This window comes from Oncorhynchus kisutch, linkage group LG29, assembly GCF_002021735.2.
Source record: "Oncorhynchus kisutch isolate 150728-3 linkage group LG29, Okis_V2, whole genome shotgun sequence".
NCBI classification, from domain to species: domain Eukaryota; kingdom Metazoa; phylum Chordata; class Actinopteri; order Salmoniformes; family Salmonidae; genus Oncorhynchus; species Oncorhynchus kisutch.
Genome location: NC_034202.2, coordinates 43,680,141 through 43,693,644, shown reverse-complemented (window position 1 = coordinate 43,693,644; position 13,504 = coordinate 43,680,141). Strand labels below are relative to the sequence as shown.

The 13,504-nt window shown below is 47.2% G+C and overlaps 1 long non-coding RNA gene across 1 annotated transcript in view; it reads right to left on the bottom strand.

The window, feature by feature from the left end:
* Positions 1 to 1,679: 1,679 nt before the first annotated feature.
* The window catches only part of LOC109884321 (uncharacterized), a 28,057-nt gene continuing 16,232 nt past the window's right edge, over positions 1,680 to 13,504 (bottom strand). Inside the window, exons 2-3 of the long non-coding RNA XR_002254339.2 lie at positions 5,160 to 5,256; positions 1,680 to 1,755 (exon numbers count right to left, since the gene is read on the bottom strand). This is a non-coding gene — a long non-coding RNA (uncharacterized LOC109884321). The remainder of the gene's footprint in view (positions 1,756 to 5,159; positions 5,257 to 13,504) is intronic.

Genomic DNA, 13,504 nt, shown 5'->3' with positions numbered 1-13,504 from the left:
TCAGATTTGTCAAAAGGTCGCCTGCGAGCTACTGGTAGGAAACCCCTGGTATTAACACACACACACACACACACACACACACGAAGCAGTAAACCCATTGGAACAACAGCACTACCCAGCACTTCAAAAACAAAAAGGATTTCCTGTTTAGAATAAAACCTGTTAAAGGATTTCCTGTTCAGAATAAAACCAGTTAAAAGGATTTCCTGTTCAGAATAAAACCAGTTAAAAGGATTTCCTGTTTAGAATAAAACCTGTTAAAGGATTTCCTGTTCAGAATAAAACCTGTTAAAGGATTTCCTGTTCAGAATAAAACCTGTTAAAGGATTTCCTGTTCAGAATAAAACCTGTTAAAGGATTTCCTGTTCAGAATAAAACCAGTTAAAAGGATTTCCTGTTCAGAATAAAACCTGTTAAACAAGGTCTATGAGTTGTAGTTAGTTTAGAACCACTGGGGCAGAAGAACGTCTCTCAAACCAACATGTGTTTGTCCATAAAGACAAAATGAGGACTCCATTTCCTTAAAGGAAGTTCGAGCATGGGGCAGCGCTGTTGAGGACTTACACCATTTTGAAGTAGTCAACTGGGTGGGACTTCCTATGGGTTAAGGAAGGATCACATGATTCCATCCAGGTCACACCAGGAAGGATCAGCCAATGAATTAAAGTCGTGAGGAAACATTCCATAACGCCAGGGGGCAGTAAATCACCAACCTTTATACCTGTTCAGACAACACCCTCCAGGGGGCAGTAAATCACCATCCTTTAAACCTGTTCAGACAACACCCTCCAGGGGGCAGTAAATCACCATCCTTTAAACCTGTTCAGACAACACCCTCCAGGGGGCAGTAAATCACCAACCTTGTCTTTATACCTGTTCAGACAACACCCTCCAGGGGGCAGTACGCACATTTTCAGTTTGTTTACTTAACTCATAGAAATAGTAGAAGAACAAAAAGTGACTACTTCAAAATGGAGTTGACCTCAATGGCCCTGCCTGTGCTCTAACAGACACCATAATGGGACGGATACAAAGAAGAGTGCTCTATCATTCTCTATGGTGTCGCCCTCTTTTAGCCTAAAATACGATTTGTTTTCATTAACACAGGATTCTGTAATAAAGTGGGTCTTTTTTGGTTTCTTCTTGTTTTTGTTTTTTTACAAGGAGCACGTGTGCCCCTTCAGTTGGAAAATGTAGGGGCACACAAAGAAATGTAGGGGCACAATGAAAACTATGAGGTAGTAGAATGTTTAACATTTCTCTAGGTCGCAAAGTTGCTCCTAAATAAAAAAATTAAAATGAAATAAAAAAAAGAATCACAGGTCACAAAAACAAAAAATATTTAGGTTTTATATTGCAAGTAAAAATGGGGGCACTGTAGAGCCCTGAGACACGTCCTCATTTCGATTGGATTTGACAGACCTTCGACCAGAGTTAGCGTAGAGGAGGAGGGAGGTCAGAAACACAACACACAGATTCAGTCAACCTGCCTAATGCTTTGTCATCAACTTAAAAACAAATATATATATATATATTTTTTTTAAATACACGTGATGTGCAACCTAGCAGCCATGTTAAGTTACGCAATGACTACCAGACCCATTTCATTCAGCAAGTCAGACAACGTGACAAAACATTAGGTGGCATTGCTTGAATCTATAGTACACACACACACACACACAGTGTTGTCCTTCTCACCCTGGTGATTGTGAAACTCCCTACCTTCTCATCTAAGCTCCACTGTAGCTTAGCAACCTGGACACAGATGGAGGAGGGAGAAATAAAGAGACAGACAGAACAAAAAGACAATGTGTAAACAGAATCACGACAGGATGCAAAATAAGGAAACCAAACAATAGACCTTGATGGTGATGTGAGGAAGTCAGTAAACTGGTCCCAGATCTGTTAGCTCTCTTGATGAGCTACAGAATATAGTGATGTGAGGAAGTCAGTAAACTGGTCCCAGATCTGTTAGTTCTCTTGATGAGCTACATAATATAGTGATGTGAGGAAGTCAGTAAATTGGTCCCAGATCTGTTAGTTCTCTAGATGAGCTACAGAATATAGTGATGTGAGGAAGTCAGTAAACTGGTCCCAGATCTGTTAGTTCTCTTGATGAGCTACAGAATATAGTGATGTGAGGAAGTCAGTAAACTGGTCCCAGATCTATTAGTTCTCTTGATGAGCGCCACAGGCCGGCCCTCCCCGCGTCACGCCACAGGCCGGCCCTCCCCGCGTCACGCCACAGGACGGCCCTCCCCGCGTCACGCCACAGGACGGCCCTCCCCGCGCCACGCCACAGGCCGGCCCTCCCCGCGCCACGCCACAGGCCGGCCCTCCCCGCGTCACGCCATAAACGGTGCAACATAAGGCATCAGATTACAGTAGAGACCCATTCCAAAACAGCCACCCCGCTGACATGCTCACCAGACAGACGACTGGAAGGACGACAGTAAGATCACAGAAACCACAAAAATCGCAACATGCGAACATCTCAAAATATATATATTTTTTTACATGACTAAAAGGTATTCCAACACTGACATTGTTTCAAATGCACATTCTTAACAGGGTTAATATAACCTGGACCAGCAGCCAGGACCAGCAGCCAGGACCAGCAGCCTGGACCAGCAGCCAGGACCAGCAGCCAGGACCAGCAGCCAGGACCAGCAGCCTGGACCAGCAGCCAGGACCAGCAGCCAGGACCAGCAGCCAGGACCAGCAGCCAGGACCAGCAGCCAGGACCAGCAGCCTGGACCAGCAGCCAGGACCAGCAGCCAGGACCAGCAGTCAGGACCAGCAGCCAGGACCAGCAGCCAGGACCAGCAGCCAGGACCAGCAGCCAGGACCAGCAGCCAGGACCAGCAGCCAGGACCAGCAGCCAGGACCAGCAGCCTGGACCAGCAGCCAGGACCAGCAGCCAGGACCAGCAGCCAGGACCAGCAGCCAGGACCAGCAGCCAGGACCAGCAGCCAGGACCAGCAGCCTGGACCAGCAGCCAGGACCAGCAGCCTGGACCAGCAGCCAGGACCAGCAGCCTGGACCAGCAGCCAGGACCAGCAGCCAGGACCAGCAGCCAGGACCAGCAGCCAGGACCAGCAGCCAGGACCAGCAGCCAGGACCAGCAGCCTGGACCAGCAGCCAGGACCAGCAGCCTGGACCAGCAGCCAGGACCAGCAGCCAGGACCAGCAGCCAGGACCAGCAGCCAGGACCAGCAGCCAAGGACAAAGTTACAGCAGTTTTCGGGAAGAGAGAGAGAGAGAGAAAAGAAGGCCTTGTTGCTATGACAACGTCTGTTAATATTCAGCTATGAACAATAAATAACCCTGACTCTTTGACCCCTGGTGAAAAACACATCCTCCTTCAATACACTGTGTCCAATTGACAACACTTTTGAACAGCGGGCCCCGAATAGGGATGCAGCTTCACTGTAGTCCTACAGTCCGTCTCTGTGTCTGCGCGTGTCTGGAGGGTTTCACTGAAGGACTGGCTAACAGAGAAACACTCGTGAGGTTGTCTCTGTACTGCTGAAACACACAACGAGGCTGTCAATCACCAGCCTGTTAATGGTCTTAAACGTACTCTCCCCCGCTCCATCTACTGCCCCCCCCCCCCTGCCCCTCCCTCCCTCCCGGATCTGCAGTCCCTGTTAACCTATGTTGTGTTTGCTCAACAAGGTGTGCTTTAGGGCAGGCTGTTAGAACACACAGAACCGGTTACACACGGACACAACCATCCCACCTCGTTCCACCTCTAGGGCAGTGAGGCTACAGCAGATCTCATGAACATGTTTTTTCATTCTGCATGGCTAGAAGTTCAATAGTTTACAGCCGTAATAACCTCACACCTTCTAAAACGAGTCACTACTAAAAAGAGAGTGATAGCTCTAGCCCACAGTTTACACATCGCCTACGGCAAGACGACACGGTTCGCACTGGCAATTCTTTTACAAGGAAATCAATGGTTTCTTTATATCATCAGGATCGTCAAGTCCAACCTTACTCCTGAATGAACTCTTATCACACTTAACTTTGTTAGGCAATACCTCCCGAAACAAATTTCTCACATACACCCACGGAGACAAAAAAAATAACATAGCCTAGCTTGAAGGCCCTTAAAATAGTCACGCCACCTGTTCATAAAACTAGACGTTCCCATGGACACCGTGGAAGTGCAACAGGTGACAGAGCAGGGAACGTTCAGTCAGACACAGAGGCTGCTCGATCAACCCAACTGAACTGAGAGAAAACTTTTCCATTTTACTACGAGACTCAGACGTACACGTTGTGTGTGCTCCTAATAATGCCCCTAATAATGCTCCTAATAATGCTCCTAATAATGCTCCTAATAATGCTCCTAATAATGCCCCTAATAATGCTCCTAATAATGCCCCTAATAATGCCCCTAATAACGCCCCTAATAATGCTCCTAATAACGCCCCTAATAATGCCCCTAATAATGCCCCTAATAATGCTCCTAATAACGCCCCTAATAATGCCCCTAATAATGCTCCTAATAATGCTCCTAATAATGCCCCTAATAATGCTCCTAATAATGCTCCTAATAATGCCCCTAATAATGCTCCTAATAATGCCCCTAATAATGCTCCTAATAAAATGGACACGATGATAACGCGTTTTTGTAACATTACAGACTTATTCTAAAATGGTGTAGATAAATTAAAACTCCTCAATCTACACACAATACCCCATATTGACAAAGCAAAAACAGGTTAGAAATTTCGTTTTGTGTAAAAAATAAATAAAAAACGTATTTACATAAAGTTTTCAGACCCTTTGCTATGAGACTTGAAATAGAGCTCAGGTGCTTCCTGGTTCCATTGATCATCCTTGAGATGTTTCTACAACTTGATGGGAGTCCACCGGTGGTATATTTAATTGATTGGACATGAAAAGGCACACACCTGTCTATATAAAGGTCCCACAGTTGACAGGGCATGTCAGAGCAAAAACCAAGCCATGAGGTCGAAGGAATTGTCCGTGGAGCCCCGAGACAGAATTGAGAATGACGGCAAAGGAATAATAGGAAAGAGTACAGACAGATCTGGGACCAGTCTACAGCACTCCTGTGGTAGGACAGAAAGAGCTGGTAAATCAGCTGGGGGTCAATGGTTATGGAAGGGGTGTGTGTGACTCACTTGTTCAAGGCTGTCATCCTCCGCCAGCGTCCTCGTGTCTCCGTTACGGTTGATAGGGATCTCCATAGTGGCCGCTTTACTCAGCATACTATCTGTCCTACACCAGAGACAGAGACAGAGAGAGACAGAACAGAGAGAGACAGAACAGAGAGAGAGACAGGACAGAGAGAGAGAGAGAGAGAGAGACAGGACAGAGAGAGAGAGAGAGAGAGAGACAGGACAGAGAGAGAGAGAGAGACAGGACAGAGAGAGAGAGAGAGAGACAGGACAGAGAGAGAGAGAGAGACAGGACAGAGAGAGAGAGAGAGAGAGAGACAGGACAGAGAGAGAGAGAGAGAGAGAGACAGGACAGAGAGAGAGAGAGAGAGAGAGACAGGACAGAGAGAGAGAGAGAAAACAGGACAGAGAGAGAGAGAGAGACAGGACAGAGAGAGACAAAGAGAGAGAGACAGAGAAGAAAGGAGAGAGACAGGACAGAGAGACAGGACAAGAGAGAGAGACAGGACAGAGAGAGAGAGACAGGACAGAGAGAGAGAGACAGGACAGAGAGAGAGAGAGAGAGAGAGACAGGACAGAGAAGAGAAGAGGACAGAGAGAGAGAGAGAGACAGGACAGAGAGAGAGAGAGAGACAGGACAGAGAGAGAGAGAGAGACAGGACAGAGAGAGAGAGAGAGACAGGACAGAGAGAGAGAGAGAGACAGGACAGAGAGAGAGGAGGACAGGACAGAGAGAGAGAGAGAGACAGGACAGAGAGACGAGAGAGAGACAGGACAGAGAGAGAGAGAGAGAGAGACAGGACAGAGAGAGAGAGAGAGACAGGACGAGAGAGAGAGAGAGAGGACAGAGAGAGAGAGAGAGAGGACGAGAGAGAGAGAGAGACAGGACAGATAGAGAGAGACGGACCAGGACAGGAAGAGAGAGACAGGACAGAGAGGACAGAACAGGAGAGAGAGAGACAGGACAGAGAGAGAGAGAGACAGGACAGAGAAGAGAGAGACAGGACAGAGAGAGAGAGAGAGACAGGACAGAGAGAGAGAGGAGAGACAGGACAGAGAGAGAGAGAGAGACAGGACAGAGAGAGAAGAGAGACAGGACAGAGAGAGAGAGAGACAGGACAGAGAGAGAGAGAGACAGGACAGAGAGAGAGAGAGAACAGGACAGAGAGAGAGAGAGACAGGACAGAGAGAGAGAGAGACAGGACAGAGAGAGAGAGAGACAGGACAGAGAGAGAGAGAGACAGGACAGAGAGAGAGAGACAGGACAGAGAGAGAGACAGGACAGAGAGAGACAGGACAGAGAGAGAGACAGAGAGAGAGAGAGAGAGAGAGAGAGACAGACAGAGAGAGACAGAACAGAGAGAGACAGAACAGAGAGAGACAGGACAGAGAGAGACAAAGAGAGAGAAAACATGGAATTAGTCCAACCCAGAACACAATAACCACAGGCTGATTATGATGCTGTAAGGCCCGAGATGAGAACATTTTATTTTATTTTATTTTACCTTTATTTAACCAGGTAGGCAAGTTGAGAACAAGTTCTCATTTACAATTGCGACCTGGCCAAGATAAAGCAAAGCAGTTCGACAGATAAAACGACACAGAGTTACACATGGAGTAAAAACAAACATACAGTCAATAATGCAGTATAAACAAGTCTATATACAATGTGAGCAAATGAGGTGAGAAGGGAGGTAAAGGCAAAAAAGGCCATGATGGCAAAGTAAATACAATATAGCAAGTAAAATACTGGAATGGTAGTTTTGCAATGGAAGAATGTGCAAAGTAGAAATAAAAAATAATGGGGTGCAAAGGAGCAAAATAAATAAATTAATTAAAATTAAATACAGTTGGGAAAGAGGTAGTTGTTTGGGCTAAATTATAGGTGGGCTATGTACAGGTGCAGTAATCTGTGAGCTGCTCTGACAGTTGGTGCTTAAAGCTAGTGAGGGAGATAAGTGTTTCCAGTTTCAGAGATTTTTGTAGTTCGTTCCAGTCATTGGCAGCAGAGAACTGGAAGGAGAGGCGGCCAAAGAAAGAATTGGTTTTGGGGGTGACTAGAGAGATATACCTGCTGGAGCGTGTGCTACAGGTGGGAGATGCTATGGTGACCAGCGAGCTGAGATAAGGGGGGACTTTACCTAGCAGGGTCTTGTAGATGACATGGAGCCAGTGGGTTTGGCGACGAGTATGAAGCGAGGGCCAGCCAACGAGAGCGTACAGGTCGCAATGGTGGGTAGTATATGGGGCTTTGGTGATAAAACGGATTGCACTGTGATAGACTGCATCCAATTTGTTGAGTAGGTTATTGGAGGCTATTTTGTAAATGACATCGCCAAAGTCGAGGATTGGTAGGATGGTCAGTTTTACAAGGGTATGTTTGGCAGCATGAGTGAAGGATGCTTTGTTGCGAAATAGGAAGCCAATTCTAGATTTAACTTTGGATTGGAGATGTTTGATATGGGTCTGGAAGGAGAGTTTACAGTCTAACCAGACACCTAAGTATTTGTAGTTGTCCACGTATTCTAAGTCAGAGCCGTCCAGAGTAGTGATGTTGGACAGGCGGGTAGGTGCAGGTAGCGATCGGTTGAAGAGCATGCATTTAGTTTTACTTGTATTTAAGAGCAATTGGAGGCCACGGAAGGAGAGTTGTATGGCATTGAAGCTTGCCTGGAGGGTTGTTAACACAGTGTCCAAAGAAGGGCCGGAAGTATACAGAATGGTGTCGTCTGCGTAGAGGTGGATCAGGGACTCACCAGCAGCAAGAGCGACCTCATTGATGTATACAGAGAAGAGAGTCGGTCCAAGAATTGAACCCTGTGGCACCCCCATAGAGACTGCCAGAGGTCCGGACAGCAGACCCTCCGATTTGACACACTGAACTCTATCAGAGAAGTAGTTGGTGAACCAGGCGAGGCAATCATTTGAGAAACCAAGGCTGTCGAGTCTGCCGATGAGGATATGGTGATTGACAGAGTCGAAAGCCTTGGCCAGATCAATGAATACGGCTGCACAGTAATGTTTCTTATCGATGGCGGTTAAGATATCGTTTAGGACCTTGAGCGTGGCTGAGGTGCACCCATGACCAGCTCTGAAACCGGATTGCATAGCAGAGAAGGTATGGTGAGATTCGAAATGGTCGGTAATCTGTTTGTTGACTTGGCTTTCGAAGACCTTAGAAAGGCACGGTAGGATAGATATAGGTCTGTAGCAGTTTGGGTCAAGAGTGTCCCCCCCTTTGAAGAGGGGGATGACCGCAGCTGCTTTCCAATCTTTGGGAATCTCAGACGACACGAAAGAGAGGTTGAACAGGCTAGTAATAGGGGTGGCAACAATTTCGGCAGATAATTTTAGAAAGAAAGGGTCCAGATTGTCTAGCCCGGCTGATTTGTAGGGGTCCAGATTTTGCAGCTCTTTCAGAACATCAGCTGAATGGATTTGGGAGAAGGAGAAATGGGGAAGGCTTGGGCGAGTTGCTGTTGGGGGTGCAGTGCTGTTGTCCGGGGTAGGAGTAGCCAGGTGGAAAGCATGGCCAGCCATAGAAAAATGCTTATTGAAATTCTCAATTATGGTGGATTTATCAGTGGTGACAGTGTTTCCTATCTTCAGTGCAGTGGGCAGCTGGGAGGAGGTGTTCTTATTCTCCATGGACTTTACAGTGTCCCAGAACTTTTTTGAGTTAGTGTTGCAGGAAGCAAATTTCTGCTTGAAAAAGCTAGCCTTGGCTTTTCTAACTGCCTGTGTATAATGATTTCTAGCTTCCCTGAACAGCTGCATATCACGGGGTCTGTTCGATGCTAATGCAGAACGCCATAGGATGTTTTTGTGTTGGTTAAGGGCAGTCAGGACTGGGGAGAACCAAGGGCTTTATCTGTTCCTGGTTCTAAATTTCTTAAATGGGGCATGTTTATTTAAGATGGTTAGGAAGGCATTTAAAAAAAATATCCAGGCATCCTCTACTGACGGGATGAGATCAATATCCTTCCAGGATACCCCGGCCAGGTCGATTAGAAAGGCCTGCTCGCAGAAGTGTTTCAGGGAGCGTTTTACAGTGATGAGTGGAGGTCGTTTGACCGCTGACCCATTACGGATGCAGGCAATGAGGCAGTGATCGCTGAGATCTTGGTTGAAGACAGCAGAGGTATATTTAGAGGGGAAGTTGGTTAGGATGATATCTATGAGGGTGCCCGTGTTTAAGGTTTTGGGGAGGTACCTGGTAGGTTCATTGATTATTTGTGTGAGATTGAGGGCATCAAGTTTAGATTGTAGGATGGCTGGGGTGTTAAGCATGTTCCAGTTTAGGTCGCCTAGCAGCACGAACTCTGAAGATAGATGGGGGGCAATCAGTTCACATATGGTGTCCAGAGCACAGCTGGGGGCAGAGGGTGGTCTATAGCAGGCGGCAACGGTGAGAGACTTGTTTTTAGAGAGGTGGATTTTTAAAAGTAGAAGTTCAAATTGTTTGGGTACAGACCTGGATAGTAGGACAGAACTCTGCAGGCTATCTTTGCAGTAGATTGCAACACCGCCCCCTTTGGCAGTTCTATCTTGTCTGAAAATGTTGTAGTTTGGAATTAAAATGTCTGAGTTTTTGGTGGTCTTCCTAAGCCAGGATTCAGACACAGCTAGAACATCCGGGTTGGCAGAGTGTGCCTAAGCAGTGAATAGAACAAACTTAGGGAGGAGGCTTCTAATGTTAACATGCATGAAACCAAGGCTATTACGGTTACAGAAGTCGTCAAAAGAGAGCGCCTGGGGAATAGGAGTGGAGCTAGGCACTGCAGGGCCTGGATTCACCTCTACATCGCCAGAGGAACATAGGAGGAGTAGAATAAGGGTACGGCTAAAAGCTATGAGAATTGGTCGTCTAGAACGTCTGGAACATAGAGTAAAAGGAGGTTTCTGGGGGCGATAAAATAGCATCAAGGTATAATGTACAGACAAATGTATGGTAGGATGTGAATACAGTGGAGGTAAACCTAGGTATTGAGTGATGAAGAGAGAGATATTGTCTCTAGAAACATCGTTGAAACCAGGAGATGTCATTGCATGTGTGGGTGGTGGAACTAATAGGTTGGATAAGGTATAGTGAGCAGGACTAGAGGCTCTACAGTGAAATAAGCCAATAAACACTAACCAGAACAGAAATGGACAAGACATATTGACATTAAGGAGAGGCATGCTTAGTCGAGTGATCAAAAGGGTCCGGTGAGTGGAGAGGTTGGTTGGTGATTTAGACAGCTAGCCAGGGCATCGGTAGCAAGCTAGCATAGGATGGAGGTCTGTTGTTAGCCACCTCCTGCGCTCCGTCAGTAGATTAGTGGGGTTCCGTGTGGTAGAGGGGATCAATCCAAATCACACAACAACAAAAATAAAAACAATAGATATAGTTATAGAGGCCCAAGAAGAAAACATAATAATAATAATTTAAAAAATTTAAAAAATTTAAAAAATGTCCGATTGTCTATTCAGATAGCAGCCGGTAAGACAGCTAACGGTTAGCAGGCCGCAGATGGGCGTTCAGGTAACGTCGCGACGGAGGAGCCAGCCGAATAACTCCTTCGGGTAGATAACGTCGGCAGTCCAGTTGTGAAGGCCCGGTGGGGCTCCGCGAAGGCAGCAAACCGGGTCCGGATAGGCGACTGCAGCCCAGGTGCGATTGATGGAACTCAGGAGTGATTGACGGAGCTTGCTAGCTCCGGAACAATTGATGTTTGCTCCGGAATCGACGAAGACCGATAGTCACACGGATAGCAGCTAGCTAGCTGTGAGATCCGGGCATGAATGTTCAGAGAGCAGTCGAAATCCAGGGACATGGAGAGAAAAATTGGTCCGGTATGCTCCGCTCCGAGCCGCGCTGCGCCGTACAGAACTGGCGATAGACTTTCGAGCCAAAGGATAGCCGATGACCACAAACCGTGGTTAGCTGAACACCAACGACTTGCCAGTAAAGGAGCCAACTAGCTTCTGAACTAGCTTCTGGATTAGCTTCTGGCTAGTTTCAGGCCAGCCTCCTGGAGTTTCTGGCTAGCTTCTTGGAGGATTACAGATCTGAGGTAATTAATACTTTTTTATAAATATACATTGGTGAGGCGGGTTGCAGGAGAGTGTTTTGAAGATGAGTTGATGGAAAATAAAAATAAAATGTATGTGAAAAAGTTGTAAATATATATATATACAGGACACGACAAGACGAGGACAAAAGACGTCTGAACTGCTATGCCACCTTGGAGAAAGAGTATGTACATGTGTTTCAATAGACAAACGTTTTCCCCAAAGAGAACGTCTCCCTCTCAGCACAGGAAACAAAGAGAACGTCTCCCTCTCAGCACAGGAAACAAAGAGAACGTCTCCCTCTCAGCACAGGAAACAAAGAGAACGTCTCCCTCTCAGCACAGGAAACAAAGAGAACGTCTCCCTCTCAGCACAGGAAACAAAGAGAACGTCTCCCTCTCAGCACAGGAAACAAAGAGAACGTCTCCCTCTCAGCACAGGAAACAAAGAGAACGTCTCCCTCTCAGCACAGGAAACAAAGAGAACGTCTCCCTCTCAGCACAGGAAACAAAGAGAACGTCTCCCTCTCAGCACAGGAAACAAAGAGAACGTCTCCCTCTCAGCACAGGAAACAAAGAGAACGTCTCCCTCTCAGCGCAGGAAACAAAGAGAACGTCTCCCTCTCAGCGCAGGAAACAAAGAGAACGTCTCCCTCTCAGCGCAGGAAACAAAGAGAACGTCTCCCTCTCAGCGCAGGAAACAAAGAGAACGTCTCCCTCTCAGCGCAGGAAACAAAGAGAACGTCTCCCTCTCAGCACAGGAAACAAAGAGAACGTCTCCCTCTCAGCGCAGGAAACAAAGAGAACGTCTCCCTCTCAGCGCAGGAAACAAAGAGAACGTCTCCCTCTCAGCACAGGAAACAAAGAGAACGTCTCCCTCTCAGCACAGGAAACAAAGAGAACGTCTCCCTCTCAGCACAGGAAACAAAGAGAACGTCTCCCTCTCAGCACAGGAAACAAAGAGAACGTCTCCCTCTCAGCACAGGAAACAAAGAGAACGTCTCCCTCTCAGCACAGGAAACAAAGAGAACGTCTCCCTCTCAGCACAGGAAACAAAGAGAACGTCTCCCTCTCAGCGCAGGAAACAAAGAGAACGTCTCCCTCTCAGCGCAGGAAACAAAGAGAACGTCTCCCTCTCAGCGCAGGAAACAAAGAGAACGTCTCCCTCTCAGCGCAGGAAACAAAGAGAACGTCTCCCTCTCAGCGCAGGAAACAAAGAGAACGTCTCCCTCTCAGCGCAGGAAACAAAGAGAACGTCTCCCTCTCAGCACAGGAAACAAAGAGAACGTCTCCCTCTCAGCACAGGAAACAAAGAGAACGTCTCCCTCTCAGCACAGGAAACAAAGAGAACGTCTCCCTCTCAGCGCAGGAAACAAAGAGAACGTCTCCCTCTCAGCGCAGGAAACAAAGAGAACGTCTCCCTCTCAGCGCAGGAAACATGTGTATATATAATAAAGGCCAGTGTACTGACAATGAAACCGGCTGTTCAAGTGGCCAACCATTCATTCTGCTCTATTGGGATACATTTAAAAGTGTCTGTTAACGCTGCACACACACACACACACACACACACACCAGGGTTTCTATTAGCTGGTAATCGCCAACTATTGGCTCAAAAAAAATGTTGAAGCGGATGCATCAAATTGTTGCCGACCAAATTGACTGGGAGAAAAACAACGGTAGTCAGGAGAGACAGGTAGTCAGGAGAGACAGGTAGTCAGGAGAGACAGGTAGTCAGGAGAGACAGGTAGTCAGGCTATCAGCCTACCTACCACTTTCCAATGTGAGTAGACTACTGAACGGGGGGGCCCCTGGTAACATTACCGGGTAGCCTACTGAACGGGGGGCCCCTGGTAACATTACCGGGTAGCCTACTGAGGATACATTTAAAAGTGTCTGTTAACGCTGCACACACACACACACACACACCAGGGTTTCTATTAGCTGGTAATCGCCAACTATTGGCTCAAAAAAAATGTTGAAGCGGATGCATCAAATTGTTGCCGACCAAATTGACTGGGAGAAAAACAACGGTAGTCAGGTAGTCAGGAGAGACAGGTAGTCAGGAGAGACAGGAGAGACAGGTAGTCAGGAGAGACAGGTAGTCAGGCTATCAGCCTACCTACCACTTTCCAATGTGAGTAGACTACTGAACGGGGCCCCTGGTAACATTACCGGGTAGCCTACTGAACGGGGGGCCCCTGGTAACATTACCGGGTAGCCTACTGAACGGGGGGCCCCTGGTAACATTACCGGGTAGCCTACTGAACGGGGGGGCCACTGGTAACATTACCG